The sequence below is a fragment of the Monodelphis domestica genome, chromosome 1, assembly GCF_027887165.1.
Source record: "Monodelphis domestica isolate mMonDom1 chromosome 1, mMonDom1.pri, whole genome shotgun sequence".
In the NCBI taxonomy this organism is placed as follows: Eukaryota; Metazoa; Chordata; class Mammalia; order Didelphimorphia; family Didelphidae; genus Monodelphis; species Monodelphis domestica.
Window position 1 is genome coordinate 491,910,397 of NC_077227.1, and position 17,187 is coordinate 491,927,583.

The 17,187-nt window shown below is 37.4% G+C and overlaps 1 protein-coding gene across 2 annotated transcripts in view; it reads right to left on the minus strand.

Moving 5' to 3' along the window:
* GNAS (GNAS complex locus) overlaps nt 1–17,187 on the minus strand; it is a 331,282-nt gene that overhangs the window by 277,288 nt on the left and 36,807 nt on the right. Inside the window, exon 1 of one of the 2 annotated variants that reach the window (XM_056812901.1) lies at nt 7,379–15,873. The exons of the other annotated variant lie outside the window; for it this stretch is intronic. The gene's annotated coding sequence lies outside the window, so the exon portion shown is untranslated. Of the gene's footprint in view, nt 1–7,378; nt 15,874–17,187 lie in introns of those variants that run through there. 2 annotated transcript variants of the gene reach the window in all.

Here is a 17,187-nt window from a genome sequence, read left to right on the forward strand (position 1 = left end):
TCCCCTTTCTCAATCTAATCTTTAAGTTTTTCCTTTCTCCTGGCTCCTTTACTGCTGCCTAAAAATATGTCCAAGTATACTCCATCCTTTAAAAACCTTGGCCCTACTTTCTCTTCCCACAGCCAAACTCTTAGAAAAAGCTATTTACTCTTATTGCCTTTCACTCACTTTTAAACACTTTACAATCTGGCTTTTTACCCCACTATTCAACAGAAACTGTTCTCTTAACCAAGTGATCTCATAATTGCTAAATCTGATGGTCTCTCCTCAGTCATTATCCTTTTTGACCTCTCTGCATCATCTGACATTGTTGGCCATCCTGTCCTCTTGGGTACTTTCTCTTCTCTGGGTTTTTTGGACACTGACCAGTCTTGATTCTCCCATTTCTTAGTTATTTTCACTTGATCATCAGCGATAACCTGCCCTCTAAATGAGAGTTAAGCTCTATCTTGGGCCCTCTCCTCTTCAGGGGGCGTGTGGAGTTCAGGGAGGACTAGAACCTCTGAGCCCTTTTCAGGGCTGCTCATGTACCTTCTGTGTGCATCTTTCACCCAGCTCTTACCTGTGGCTCCAAAAATCTGTAGCATGCACAAGGGTCACACACCACCAACAGTGTCTCATGAGACAGGCTAAACCAGGTTAAGGATAATCAACAGACTTCAAATGTTTCTGAGTTGGGGGGATGTCTTTTCTAAACATGTGAGGGAATCCCCTGTGAGAATGGATGAATGAGAACAATTTGCTCCAATAGTCATTAAGGTGGATGAAACAGGTGCTGTGGAGAGCTTGGTCAAACATTAAAGATACCAAGGGCATCCACTGCATCCCAGACCATTGCCATTCATATTGACTTTTGCCTTGTTAGTGGACTTGGATGACCCTAGAATAGACTGTGAGACTGATGACTTTGCCCAACTCTGCCTCATTTAAATCCAATTCACTTATAAATCAAGACATCACTCTCTTGATTTCATTGGTCTTCTTTGAAAATGAAGGATTAACTAAAACTTTTTCTCCTACTTTTCTCTCTATATATTCTCCCTCTTAGTGACACCAGAAGCTTCCATGGGCTCAATAATCATCTTTATATGCTGATCACTCCTAGATCTATATTTCTAGTCATGGTCTCTCTCTTGAGCTCCAGTACTGCATCACCAACTACCTTTTTTTATTTCAAATTGAATTTCCCATAAGTATCTCAACAAGTCCAAAACAGAACTAATTCTATTTTCCCCTCTAAAATTCATTCCTCTACCAAACTTCCCTACTTCTGTTGAAGGAATCACTGTCCTTCCTATTACACGGGTCCAGAACTTTGATGTAATCCTTCATGTCTCACCTTCTCATCACAACATGTAGGCAATCAAGTTGCTTTAATCTTACTGATTCTCCCACATGTCCTCTTCTTTCTACTTATAAAGTCATAATTCTAATTTAAATCCTTACCACTTATGGCTAGAAATATTGATTGCAGTAGCCTCCTAATTGACCTCCACTCTCTTTTCTAGTCTATTGTCCAAATTGGTATTTCTAAAGCACAAATTGATATTTTAAAAACTCTAACAATATAATTCCTCATTCAGTAAATTCCAATAGCTTTCTATTTAATATAGGATTAAGAGTAAACTCCTCTATTTGGCATTTAAAGTCCTTCATAACCTGACTCCAACCTACCTTTTCAGATATAATACATATATCATTCTCCTTCACACAATCTTTAGTCCAATTAAACTGGCCTTTTGGCTGTTATTTACTCAAATAAAACATTCCATTTCAAATCTCTGGGTCTTTATAGATAGTCCCCATGGTTCAAAAGCATTCTCTTCTTACTTCTGCCTCTTAGAAGCCCTTGTTTCCCTCAAAGTTCAATTAAAGAAGATCTTCTACTTGAGGCCTTTCCTGATACCTTCAGCTGATAGTCCCTTTTCCCCAATTACATAGTATTTATTTTGCGTATATATTATTTTGCAGTATATATGTATGTTATCTCCCTGCTCATGTAAAAGGAAAGCTCCCTGAAGGCAAGGCATCGTGCCTGACACATAGTAACAGCTTAATAAATGTTTGTTGGTTGATTGATTGATTGATAGATATAAAAACATAATAGAATATCATTGTGCCATAAAAAATGACAAATATGAGTTCAGAGAAACCATGGATAGGATTATATGAAATGATATGGAGTGAAGAAAGCAGAACTAGGAACACAAAACACACACAACAACTAAAGTAATATGAGAAAATAATACTGAAAAGAAGTTGGACTCCATTAGTTGCAAGGATCAATCTTGGGGCCCAGACAACATATGGCAAAACAAACTCTACTCCCCTCAATAGAGTGATTAAGGGCTATGGATAAAGAATAATGCATATACTATCAAGTCATTGACTTATTGATCTATTTTGGTTTTCTGTTTTCTTTTGTTAAAAGGGAGAGTACTATAGGAAAGGGGGCATATTGGCATATTGTAAGAAAGAAAAAGAAATATGAAGATTAAGAATTTTAAAAACCAAAATCAACTCAAGTCAACTCTCTATGCTGGCTCTTCCTTTTTTCCTCTTCATCTCACATTGGTCACTTCCCTGAAAAATGCCTGCTGCTATGAAAGTTTAAACCTTTCTAAGTTTACATTAGAATCCTAACTTTGGGAAAACTGTTTTCTACATCATAAATAAATACACTGATTCCAAGACACTGCTTCATTTGATCTCAATATTTGCTTTCTTTTTAAATCCCAGCAATAATATCTCTATGATTTCCATGTTTGGGCTGATTCTGTGGATTAGTTGATAGTTAACAACATAACTACTCATCTCCTGATTCCAGTTATCAGTATATCCAAAGTTTGCTGCCATTATACAGTCACATTTGACACCAACTACCATTTACAAGAATGAGTGATATACTCAGAGGGGGAGGATTCTGGGAAAGTACAGAAAACAATTTAGTCCTGTTTAGAGATATAATTTCTAAAGATGTAGCTATGGGAGAAAGGAGTAAATTTAGAGATGACTTAAAGGTTTTTGTTCAGCACTGGATTTATGAGGACAAAATTCAATAGACTTTTCTACTCAAAGGGGAAGCATAACTTTTAATTTAATGTTTTCAATGAACAGATTTTGTTTGTTAGAAATAGAGCTATAACTCGTGCACATACTAAAATAGCCTATTCAAAGTCAGTGTCCTTATAGAGCAATGTCTGAGAACATTCATGTCTGGCCACAGGGCCTGCCCAGTGCTGTTTCTATACTCTCCATTGCTGAGCCATAAGTCTCATTTGCTAAAAATATCATGAAGGTCCCTCCTATTAACTGTTATATGTCTTTTAAAAATACATTAAACTCTGCCTTGGAACCAATACACAGTATTGATTTCAAGATGGAAGGTAAGGGTTTAAAAAAAAAAAAGAAGAGTGTTAAGGGCTAGGCAATGGGGGTCAAGTGACTTGCCCAGGGTCACACAGCTGGGAAGTATCTGAGGCCAGCTTTGGAACTAGGACCTCCCGTCTCTAGGCCTGGCTCTCAATCCACTGAGCTACCCAGCTGCCCCCCCCCTTTACCACTCTTCTGCCCTAGAACCAATACAAGATATTGATTCTATGATGGAAAGTAAGGATTTAATATCTCAACAAAACAGCAAAATAAATCAAACCCCCCAAAATGAAACCAGGAATGATGAAAGGAAGAGCTTAATATGAGGGAAAACTGAGGGCATATGTTAGACAAGCAAGTATAGTGAGCACCACTATAGAGTACTAAAGTGTCATTTATTTATTCACTCTATTATATGGGGATATATAGATGAAATAAAACACAGAGCCTTCTCTCAATAAGTTTATAATCTAATGGAAATGAAGGGAACTTTGTCATTTTATTTTGAATTTTTTTTAATCCCCCTTTAAACTATCTGAGATATCACTCCACCCCAGTCTTTTTTTTTTTTTGCCACCCACCCTGTATCATTGAACCTGGTAATCTATCCTGCTAAACCTCTCGGGGAATTTAAACTCTTTCAGTTTAGGAAATCTCACCCTGAAGCTCACAATGTCCTAAAGCCCATGACCTAGCAGCCCATGACATACTATAGTAAGCTAGTCCCAGACACACTTGTCAATTAATTAGTCAACAAGCATTTATTAAGCACATTCCATTTTCTTGCCATATGTCCTGGATCTAACCCCTTGCATCTGAGCCTTCTACACTTCCCCCTTTCCATTTCTGAAACTATGATCAAAGCAGCACTGCCACTACTACTGAAAAGGGTGTGTCAATTGATTCCACTATGTCACTCTTTACCATCCCTGTGACTCTCAATCTAAACAACCTTCCTCCCCTGCCACAAATCCCTTATAGGCATTCTCTCTTTCTCTATTAGAGTGTAAGTTCTTTGAAAGTTGGGCTGTGTTGTTTATGTATCTGTATTCCAAGTGCTTAGTACAGTGCTTAGTGCATAAGTGAATGTTTAATAAATGCTTTTTCATTCAGTCAAATTAAAAAAAAAGAAAAACAAGCAAATTGTCAGAGCTTGCAACATGTTGATTTTCTTTCTCTAAATTCTATGCATGTATGTGTGGAGGGGAGCAGATGGGTGGTTCAGTGGATTGAGAGCCAGGCCTAGAGATGGGAGGTCTTGGGTTCAAATTTAGCCTCAGATACTTCCTAGCTGTGTGACCCAGGGCAAGTCACTTAACCCCCATTGCCTGGTCTTTACCACTCTTCTGCCTTGGAACCAATACACAGTATTGATTCCAAGACAGAAGATAAGGGTTTTAATAAATAAATAAGTTCTAAGCATTTTGATGGTTCCTTTAATTCAATTCAGCTCATAAATGATTTATCAATCTATCCTCTATATGCAACACTATGACTTCAAAGTTGCAATCTAACATTAATAAGTAGAATTGAAGGGTTATATGAGGATACAAAAATCTCCACGTCAAGATAGTACCCAGCTTTCCTCATTTGAATAATTACCTATTAATTTGCCATGGTTTGGCTCAGAGATGAAGTGTGAGATTAGTCCAAGCATCACCATATTCCAAAGACTGTAACCATAAGCCAATTAAAAGCATGTTTATATAAATGCCAATAGGTAGTTTTTACTCAATTCTACAGCTTTTTTTTTTAAAGCAGGAAATCTTTACAGGTCCCAAACATTTAACACTTATTGACTATTCTATGTGTCATAGTGATGGGTATCACAGAAACATACCTTATAATTATTGACTTGAACATGGGTGAGTCATGTTCCCCAGTATGATTGTGGTCTGCTCTGCCACTCACATTTAAATGGCCAGATGCCAAGGCCTGGGCCCCACTAAGGCTCTCAGGTGGAGAGAAGACAATTAAGACAGCCCAGAAATTCAATGCCCCCAAGTTGGGTTGCTGAAAAAAAAAAGAAAAATCCAACCCACTGGCTTTGAATAACTGAGTAACAACAGACCTCTGGACTTGATGATTGGTTTTAAGAGTAGCTTCCTATTCTGTGTTGTACAGGATTGAAAAGAGCCCCATATTCTCTCTTGCCAACACTATTCCTCATTTGAAATTACATGTATTAATTTCTAATCTGAAGGGTTTTAAGTTTTCCATAGTTCTCCTATCAACATGAAAATGCTCCTAGAAGGAAGTAATACCTTAGATTTCTACCAACTAATAGGATATCTATTCATAGAAGAAGTGCTGGATTTGGAGACAGAGGGACTCCTTCAAATCACATCTATGCCATTTGGCATATCTATAACTCGCTACAATTAAATTTCACAGTTTGTTTTCTCATCTTTAAAGTGAGATGGTTGGATTCACATGCCACAATTCATTCAAAAAAAAACTTTTAAAATAGAAACAATGAGATCAACTAAATTGGGAGATCTTAAACTTTTTGGTTTTAGGACCCCTTAGCACTCTTAAAATTACTGAGGCCTCAGGGATCTTATGTTTATATAGGCTATGTCTATTGGCATTTACCACATTAGAAAGTAAATTTAGTATTATTAAGAAAATGGTTTTGACCTTGTGGACTCCCTGAATGGTCCTAGAGAGCCCTCATGGACCCATTTTGAGAATCAGTGGACTAGATGATCTCTAATGGCCTTTACAACTCTAAGTCTCTGATCTTGTGATCTAGTCAAACACTCTAATTTTTTATATAGTGCACCCTTTGTGCTTATTCTCCCAAATTCCATTTCCACTGGTGGTTTGTGATCCATCAGGACTAGTGACCATTTCTTCCTTTCAGAATCCTAGGGATCAACCTAAGAGTCAAGGTAGTCTCTAGTACTGATGCTCATGAGCCCTCACCAGTATGCTTCCCACTGATTATTAGCCCAACTTTGTTAGCTTTTAGAAAGGATATTTACTAAGCAGGTAGAGCAAGGACAGTTATTACAAAGATAATCCACACACATTCCTAACCCCAAAATCTTGCACATACAAGGTCCCTGGGGAAAGTGGGCTCAAATTTATAATAAAATTATACTAAATCACACATGTAAAGAATACCTTTTAAAAAGTTGGTAACATAACTTCTGTGTACTGAGTCCTTTTTTACCTTGGAAGAAGTCTCATGAAGTTTCCCTTAGGAATAGCTTTTGAGCTGTAAGAATCAATGCCTTTATAAAGTACATACTCAGCATTTTTCTCTGCCATTAGAGATCATACTCTCTGAAGCTTTCTTTCCTTGATTTGTCTAGCTTGTTCTTAGAGGATGGATCTCTTAGTTTCCAATATGGACCCTGTCATCAGCCATTGCTGCTCAGGGACACTATTATCAGTATCCTATGAGAAGGTTAAATCTTTTGAATCTTTGAATTTCATAAAGTCATCACTTGTTCCCACCTTCATTTCTATCAGGGTAGTTCCCCCTCAGGAGCCTTTTACCTCTAGTTTCAACCACCATTCAACCAACTGTCTCTGTAACTAGCCTACTGTTTTTATACAGAGTCCAAAAGTGTGTCTAAGTATTCTTGTATTTAGAATTCTTATTATATTCTCAATACCAAATTGATTAAGGGATTGTTTGGACTCAGTTTATACTTTTGATTGATTCAATCAAGGTGTCTAAGTCTTCTGTGATTCACAGAAATTAGATGGAATTCCTCCCTTACATTTTAATGAAGAAGGTAAAAACCAGAAAAGGGAAGTAACCTGTTCAAAGTTACATATGAGTTAGTGGTGGAGACAAGACTAAAACCCAAGGCCATTGGCCTTTAGCCAAGAACTCTTTCTCATATGGGTAAGGTAAGTGGGATATATCAAAGTAAAACTTTCCAATTTAATAACTCTACCCAGAGGGAGACTCTGCAAAAGTTTTGCATAGTAAAAAGAACATAGGATTTAGCATCAAATGCCCTGAGTTTGAATTCCAGCTGTCACTTACTTGCATGCTATGTGAATTTGGATAAGTCACTTCCCCTCTGTGAGCCTCAGTTTTTCTCTTCTGTAAAACAAAGGGGCTGTATTAAAGGTTCCATCCAATTCTAACAACTCTAAATTCAGGTTTTCCTATTTTTGCTTTATTTCTTGTCAGCACTTGTACTCTACAATTCTCTTGAACTGAAGAGATGAAGGAAGAACCTTCCAGGGTGTCCACATTTCAGACTGAAGAAATTAAAACTGTTGCAATGAAGCAATCAATAATACATTTCCATTGTGACAAAGAAGCTTGCAAGGCAGGCTGAAGTTATTCATAAAGACAGAAACTATGATTACTTTTTCAAAGCCAAATGGACAACATCCCACTTTTCTATGTATTAGAAAAACATGTAAAGTTTTCATGGGCTAGGGCTAGTGAATAGGTAAGAACTGATGCTGAGGGAAATCCTTGCCAATGACCCCACATATCAATGCCCTAGGCTACCCTATTTCCCATATGACCCATTCAGGTTGCTACTATATGAATAAAAGATTGTTGTTGCTCAGTAGTTTCAGTAGTGTCTGATTGTTCATGACCTCATTTGAGGTTTCCTTCGAAAAGATACTGGAATGCTTTGCCATTTCCTTCTCCAGCTCATTTTTACAGTTGAGGAAACTGAGGTAAATAGGTTTAAGTGACTTGCCCAGGATGACACAACTAGTAAGTGTCTAAGGCCAAATTTGGACTCAGGAAGATGAGTCTTACTGACTCTAGGACTCATACTCTACCCACTGAGCCACTTAGCTGCCTCACAGATGAAAGAGCACTAACAGAAAAGGGGAGTGGGAACATATATTATTAAAAGCATCATAATATAGGGGGAAGAACACTGAATTTATAAGCAAGGGATCCAAGTTAAAATTCTGGCTCTCCGGCTTACTAGTTACAACCTTGGACAATCATTTCCCCTCAATGGCATTTAGGAGGTACCTTTTGCAATGACATGGTTGGATTAGATAACGTCTAAAGTCTCTAGCTCTAAATCTTTTTTTCCCCTCTGGGATTTCCAACAACACTGTTCTCTAAAAGAGGAAAGTCATTGCAAAACAAAACAAAACAAAAAATCCAAAAAACAAAATAAAACCCTGATCAATACTTATTTCAGTTCAACAGTCTCCTGGGGGGACAGTCTAGCTCAGTGATGGAGAACTTTTTAGAGACCTTACACTGCAGTCCTCCCACAGGGCTGCTGGACAGAGGGGCAGGTGATGAAATGTCCTCCCTCAGGTGTGGTGGAGAGGGAGAGGGGAGTAACTCCCTCTGGCACACATGCCAACACAGGCCTAGCCTGATCCCACTATACCAGAGTTATTGGAAACCTTAAAAGGAGCTCGTGGAAACTTAACAAAGAACTATTACTCTGCTAAGAAAGATTCACATCATTTTGGAAATAAAATTTTTCTCTTAGAAGACTGGAAAAAGGGACTAAGAAGTTCATTTTTGGAAATGATAGTAAATCCTAAATGTTGTCATCAGAGTTCATGAAATAAGGAAGGATATTATATAAAAGATGGAAGAATTCACAATAGATAAGAGCTCTAACTTTTTTGCATCACTGTAATTCCCCTGTTTTTACCAAGCAATATCTAGCTCTAATTTTCTTATGTACATACATTTCTCAGTGAGCTTTTCAGTTCTATGGATGTCATAACTCAGGGAAACTTGAACTTACTCCGTTCACTATCCAAGCAATCTTGGAAACATGAAGCCTGTCTGTAGACAACTTGGGTAAGAGTTAGCTGGTTGATTTTCAATTATTCAATTTGCAAAAATCAATCTGATCTTAAACCTGACCTCATGTCTTAACTCGAAATTCATGCATTCATTCATTAAACATTCACTTTCCCTCCTTACACAGAATCCCTCTCACAAAATGTTCATAATGGTCTTATTCTTCAATTACAGTTACACAATTCAATTTAATTTAGCAAATGTTTGTGAACTGCCTGCTATGTGTCAGGCAACTTGATAGGTACTGAACATGAAGATGAAAATGACAGTCCTTCTCATTCCTAAAAGCTCCCTGAGGGCAGGGATTATATTTTATTCACTTTTATCCACCCAGTTCCTTGCACATAATAACTGCTGAATAAGTATCTGCTGAGTGAATGAATGAATGAATGAATGAATTTATATGATGTTTTAAGTCATTTGCTAAGTACTTTTATGAAGATAAAAAGGTGAACACAATATGCTCCTTGCCCTTGAGAAGTTTATAATCTAGTAGATGTCAGAATAAGGAACAGGTAATATGCTAGGGCAGTCAAAGACCCATTTCTCATCCCATAAGTACTAGAAAGTCCTTTTTTTCAAAATACAGACTCTAGCCTTATCCACAATAAGAGATGGAGAAAAATTGATGTTAGGATTTCAAAGCAAACTGCCAGGGTTAAGGACTTCTCACTTCCAAAGGTTCACACTTTCCCAATTACGAGATAATCAACCCCAACTTTCAATTTTATGGATCTTTTTGATGGGAGTCACCAATGGAGAATTACCTTTCCTGAGAAACCATGGAAGGGACATTTTAGTATACATAGAAAATAAGAGAATCTAGCTGGCAAGTAGCAATTATCACTCCTAAACACCAAGCAAGGGTTTAAGATAGTCTTGTTGGGCAGGGCTCCATGCTTAGTTTTCTCCAGAAGCAGCTAAAGCCCACAACTCATGTCAAAAATCTTGTTCCATACAGGCAACTGGCGAGCTTTCAAGAATGAGGTCTATCCTGTGACTGAAGGAAACTCAATCATTACTTTTCACTGTATACATTTTCAGCCTCAGGCTGGCACTGACAATTTGCAAGCAGCCAAACTGTTTTGCCAGGCGAATGTCTAGACAATGCTGTTTGTTTTGTCCCAGGCAGATACATCTTGTTTCTCTGCAGTTTAATTATCAGTGCTCAAAATAATTTTATGCAAGCACTGATTTAGTTTGCTTTTTTTTTCAGCTGGTATGGCAAACCTTAGAATGCTGATGAATTTTTCTCCTGCAGGAGAAAAAAAAAAGCACCCTTCCATTCTTATAATAACTAGCATTTACATAGCACCTTAAGGTTTGCAAAATACTTTATAGATATCTCATTTTATCTTCAGGAGACCCTGGGATGTAGGTGCTATTATTATTCCCATTTTACAGATGAAGAAACTAAACATGAGAGAGACTAAAATGGCTTGCCCAAAGTCACACAGGTAAGTAAGAATCTGAGGCTGGATTTGAACTTAAGTCTTCCTGACTGCATACCAAGCTTTCTATCCACTGAGCAACTTGACTCACTTTCAGAGTATTTCTCTTCCTTTACTAAATGTCAACATTCCTGCTTGCCATTGTTAGTTCTAATTAGTTATGGCCTATAGTTATCATGAAGTAATTAAAAAAAAGCTAGTACAGGTTTTTTCAACTAGTCATTTCCTGTCAACTGTGAGAGCAAAACCATTTCTATCATACTTCAGAGTTTATAAAAAAAATGCTTCCTATTATAGAATATTCCTGGGCAAGAATAGGTGACTTTGGGTTACTAGCTTAACCTCTCTGAAAAACAACTTCCTCATGTGTAAAACAGGAATAATAATAATAGCCATTACCTGCCAGGATTGTTGTGAGGATCTAACTCTAATGTGCTATATAAACATGAATTATTGTTATTATTTTTAAACCCTTGCTTTCTGTCCTAGTAACAACTCTGAAACAGGAGAGCAAGGGCTATGTCAATCAAGGTTAAGTGACTTGTCCAGTGTTACACAGTTATGAAGCATCTGAGGCCAGATTTGAATCCAGATTCTCCCAACTCCAGGCCTAAAGTTCTATCCACTGTGCTACCTAACAGCCCCAAGAGCTTTTATAATTGATTAGAATCAGTTGAGGCCAGGATCAGACCCAGGACTCGAATCTAAGTTTCTCTGGCTTAAAATAAAATATCCTTTCTATGATACCACACTGACTTTCTGAAAAAGGAAAAAGTTTCCATCTCTGTCATTTCTATGAATGTGTTATTTTGTGGGGTTAGTGATCCTCCTTTTGCCTTCTGTACTGTTAGCCTTTTAGAGGGGTCCCTGCCACTTTGAGACTAGAGCTAATTGCCTTTCCCTTAAATATTTGCCAATGTGGTCTATGGCTACAAATGGAAAAGCTAATACTCTTATTCTGCAAATGGGCATGACATGATTGGAGCAAATTATTCACATTTCTGCCACATCTGAGTGTTAAATGTTCCACAAGTTGTGAATAATGAAATTTCTGGAAGCATAAAGGTGTTATTAAGAAAAAAATCTAATCTCACTCACAGGGCTGTACCTCTTCTTCAGGTAAACTCAAAGTAGGGAGCTATACATAAAAGTTTGACGATCCAAGAAAGAACTGGAGGTGGGGGAGAGGAGGGAAGGGACTGTTTTTTCGCTCCTTGATTGAGTTCCTTATAGCTAAGTAGCGTAGCAGACAAAGTAGGAGACTTACAGGAAGACCAGTTTAAATCCTGCTAGAGTCACTATCTGACCTGGGGCGAGTCAGTTAATCTCTCTCAGCCTCAGTTTCCTCATTTGTAAAAATGGGGATAATAATAAAGACCTGCTTTACAGGATTTTTATGAGAATCAAATGAGATAATGTAGGTAAGGTGCTTTGAAAGCTAAAAAGTGCTATATAAATGCAACTTTTATTGTTATTTTTCCTGGATAACTGCTAAAATTTCCATTTCACTTTGCTCATATGGGCAAGGCAGACTGAGATAAACCAAAAGAGTTAAGAAAATAAGATGATTTTGCATAGAATGTAGAGACAAGAAATCTTAAAGATCATTGAATCCAACCCTGCTCATGTTACAGATGAAGAAAACCAAGACCTAGAAAGACTGAAAAAGATTGGCAACTGTTTTTATCTGAATTTTATGGGCAGGATGAACTGGTTACTTTCCTGAATTTGGCAAAAAGTCTTATGAGAAAAATCATCTTTCCCCTCCATACTCTAGAATTATATCCCAGCAACCCAAAACATTTTCCTACCAAACAAACAAAAAAAAACAAAAGTCCCTTAAATATCACAAAAGGCCCTTCTTACAACCTATTTATGGTAAACGCCTTCTCCTGGCTGTTAGAATAGCAATTATGTTTTCACGGGCCCTTAATTTGTCATTTCACTGAAGCTTAAAGTGATACAAATTTACCTCAAGTCAACTAGCCACATATTTGTAACTTTCAACCCTTTGCAAGAGCAGGAACTTCTGGATAAAAGGCTAAATATGAAAAATGAATTAGATTCAGTCATCTTATAAAGATATCACCTGATCATCAGTATTTGTTGGTGCTGCTGAGTGTATTCCTGAGAATAAAGCTATTAGTATACAGAGAAGACATATTAGGAAAGGGTTTCTTTTTCACTCGGGGTAGAGGGATAAAGTACAGAGGGGCAGTTACAAAGTAATTAAAAGCTGGAATCAGAGTCGAAGAGATGTGGATTTGAATTTTGGCTCTGATTTTTGCTGGCTACATTACACAAATTAAATTATTTTGCCCCTCTGAGCCACAGTTTCCTAATCTGTAAAACAAGACAAATACTACTTGCCTTTCATGAGGTTGTCATAATGAAAGGGCTTTGTTATAACCTGAAAGCCCTCCAGAAATGTGAGTGGTTATTGTTAATTGAGAGAAAACTAGGGGAATGTTGCACCCCTTAATGCCTGCTATTCTTTAGTGGGTTTGTGTCAGCAAACTGAAATAGTAAGGAAGTTAATGTCACAACCAGATCAAATCTTTTATGCAGGAAAACTTCCTTATTCTATCCACCAGATTCCTGCTCAGTTTATAATCCCCCCAGACATTTTCCTCCGGGACTGAGACTCTGAACATCTACCACCACTATAATGATGTAAATGCTCCCAAAAGCTTGACATAAACACAGACTTGGAAAAAAAAGTTTTGTTTTAATTTGTGTAAAAAACAAATTTAATTTATTTAAAATGTGTGTAATGATGTGACAAACTCTCAAGGAATCAACTCATAGAGTTCCAAAGAAGTCTTAAGCAGGTGAGACTCAAACTGATTATATGTTTTCTCATTTATAAGAACACACTGTGTCATAGGAGACAGAGCGTTGAACTTGGAATAAGGAGAATCTGGATAGATCTTATATCAAATAATACACAGGCTTATTATGAAGCTCAACGAAATAATGTACTGTAAAGCACTTTGCAAACCTTAAAGATGAAGGTGATGATGATGATGATGATGATGATGATGATGATGATGATGATGATGATGATTTCCCTCAACAGATTGTTAGGACCTCAAGAGCAGATCATCATTTTGCATCTTTTGTATTCATAGCAGCTGGCACACTGTAAGTGCTTCATAAATGTGTGTCAAACCTAAATTTAATTCATCTTTTTGTACTCTGAGCACCAGATCAAGGTAATTATTTTTTTTAAATTCATAATAAATTTATAAAGGAAGAGTCCAGGTTATACCTGAAGGGGGTATCAAGGAAGGCTTCCTAGGAGAAGTGGGATTTAAGGTAGGTTTTCAAATGTGCTGAGGGAGGCAGAGTCAAGATGGCGGCTTAGAGACAGCAATAGCTCAGACCTCCTTAAACCCTTCCTCACCAAATCAAAAACACAATGTTTCGAGGAAACTGAAAACCAAATCTAACAACAGGACAGAACTAGGGAATCCTCCTCCTGGACTCAACTTAAAAGGTACACCCCCCCAAAAAAGCCTGAATTCAAGAACACACTGGTTTAAGGGGAAAGAAAAAGGAAGGTCCCTATATACAGTGCTGAGCCTCCAGCTATGGCTTTAATCTCTGGGTGGGCAAGGGTACTAGTCTGGAGAGAGTGCCTTACTGGCACAGCCGTGCCAGGCTCAGAGCATTAAATATAGGCAGTGTAGAGACAGCTGGAGGAGAAGCCCAGAGCAGGCAGCCTAGTGGCAGCCATGATGTTTCATCTTGCCCCTAACCCTCACACTGGAGGTTTTGGCCTCAGGGCACAACCAGCTTGGCAGATCAACTCCGCCCTGACTCAATCTCATCAATAGGACAGATAAGAAGCCTTAAGAGGGCAGGGAAGCTCAAGCTACAACACCCCTCCTCCACAAACTGATCTGAGAGCCTTGCTGACTAAGTTCCAAGGGGCAAAGGTAGAAACAAACTACAGGCAACAACTTTGATAACAGAGTGGGAAGCTCAGCTCCTTCTCAGCTTCTGCTGTCAGTAGGGGAAGATCTGACTAATCTGATCAATCAGTAGAACAGAGAAGAAGCCCCTTCAGGACAGAATAGCCCAAACCCACAGATCCAGCACATAATGAGAGGAGCAAGACTACAGGCAACTAGAGGGGGGAAAGAAGGAGAAAATATGAATAAACAACAGAAAAAGAAAAAAGAAATTACAATCAACAGCTTCTATCCAGAAAATGAACAAAGGAAGATCAATGGAACAGAGGAGGATCAAGTAATACCAAGAAAAAAACACAGAAACTCCAGCAAATTGGACACAGGTTTTGGAAGAACTCAAAATACAATTCAAAAAACAATTAAGAGAGCTTGAAGACAACTGGAAAAAGAACTTAAAAAGCAAGATAAGTCATCTGGAAACAGAGGCACTTGAACAAAAAAGGAGAAAACAGTGTCTAAAAATATAAAATTCATGAGATTGAAAATGAGGCAAAGAAGATGAAAGATCAGAAGGAGAAGGATGACCAAAACACCAGGGAAGAAATTCAGTCTTTAAAAACTAGAATACAACAACTAGAAGCAAATGACTTCACAAGGCAGCAAGAAACTATAAAACAAAATCAAAAGGATGAAAAAAAAATGAGGAAAATATGAAACACTTCATCCAGACAACAGAAGACCTAGAAAATAGGTCCAGGAGAGTCAACTTAAGAATCATTGGACTACCAGAAGATCCTGACAAAAGAAAAAGCCTGGGACATCATTCTACATGAAATTATCCAAGACAACTGCACCAACATTCTAGAGCAATGGGGAAAAGTGGAGATTGAAAGAATCCACAGATCACCTTCTATACTTAATCCTCAATCGACAACATCCAGGAATTTTATAGCCAAATTCAAGAACTACCAGACCAAGGAAAAACTATTACAAGCTGCTAAGAAGTCATTCAGATACCATGGATCCACAGTTAGGATAACACAGTATCTGGCTGCATCTATACTGAAGGACTGAAAGGCATGGAATATGATATTCCGGAAAGCAAGGGAACTAGGTCTACAAGCAAGAATCAACTACCAAGTAAAACTGACTATATTCTTGCAGGGGGAAAGTATAGTCATTTGATAAAATAGAAAACTTCCAAGCATTCATAAAGAAAAGACTGGACTTGAACAGAAAATTTGATGCTCAAACACAGAACTCAAAAAAATCACTAAAAGGTAATTAAGAAAGGGGGAAAAGCAAAAAAAACTTTTTTAAGGGACCCAATAAGTTAAAATGATTTGTATCCATATAAGAAAAGACTATATTAGTAACTCTTAAAAATTGTTATTATCACCTGGGTAGCTAGAAGAATTATACTTAGAGGGAACAATGACAAACTGTATAAGATGAAATGCCAAGATACATATATATAGATCTATATGTATATGTGTGTATATATATATATATATATATATATACACACATCAAAACAATTTGGTAATGGCTAAGAGACAGAAAGGAGGATCAGTGGAATAGACTCAGGGTAAGAGACCTCAGCAAGACAGTCTATGATAAACCCAACGATCCCAGCTTTTGGGACAAAAATCCACTATTTGATAAAAACTGCTGGGAAAATTGGAAGACAGTATGAGAGAGATTAGGTTTGGATCAACACCTCACACCCTACACCAAGATAAACTCAGAATGGGTGAATGACTTGAATAGAAAGAAGGAAACTATAAGTAAATTTGTTGAACACAGAATAGTATACTTGTCTGATCTTTGAGAAAGGAAAGAGTTTAAGAACAAACAAAAGTTAGAATAAAATTACAAAATGTAAAATAAATAATTTTTTTAAACCCTTACCTTCTGTCTTGGAATCAATACTGTGTATTAGTTCCAAGGCAGAAGAGTGATAAGGGCTAGGTAATGAGGGTTAAGTGACTTGCCCAGGGTCATACAGCTGAGAAGTGTCTGAGGCCAGATTTGAACCTAGGATCTCCCATCTCTATGTCTAGCTCTCAATCCACTTAGCTGCCCAGCTGCCCCCTAAAATAAATAATTTTGATTACATTAAATTAAAGTTTTTGTACAAACAAAACTAATGCATCCAAAATTAGAAGGGAAGCAACAAATTGGGGGAAAATCTTTATAACAAAAATCTCTGGCAAAGATCTAATTACTCAAATTTATAAAGAGCTAAATCAATTGTATAAAAAAATCAAGTCATTCCTCAATTGATAAATGGGCCAGGGACATGAATAGGCAATTTTCAGATAAATGAATCAAAACTATTAATAAGCACATAAAAAGTGTTCTAAATCTCTTATAATCAGAGAGATGCAAATCAAAACAACTATGAGGTACCACCTCACACCTAGCAGATTGGCTTGTAACATAGCAGCAAAGGAAAGTAATTAATGTTGGAGGGGATGTGGCAAAGTTGGGATATTAATGCACAGCTGGTGGAGTTGTGAATTGATCCAACCACTCTAGAGGGAAATTTGGAACTATGCCCAAAGAGCATTAAAAGACTGTCTGCCCTTTGATCCATTTATAGCACTGCTAGGTTTGTACCCCAAAGAGATAATAAGGAAAAAGACTTGTACAAGAATATTCATAGCTGCGC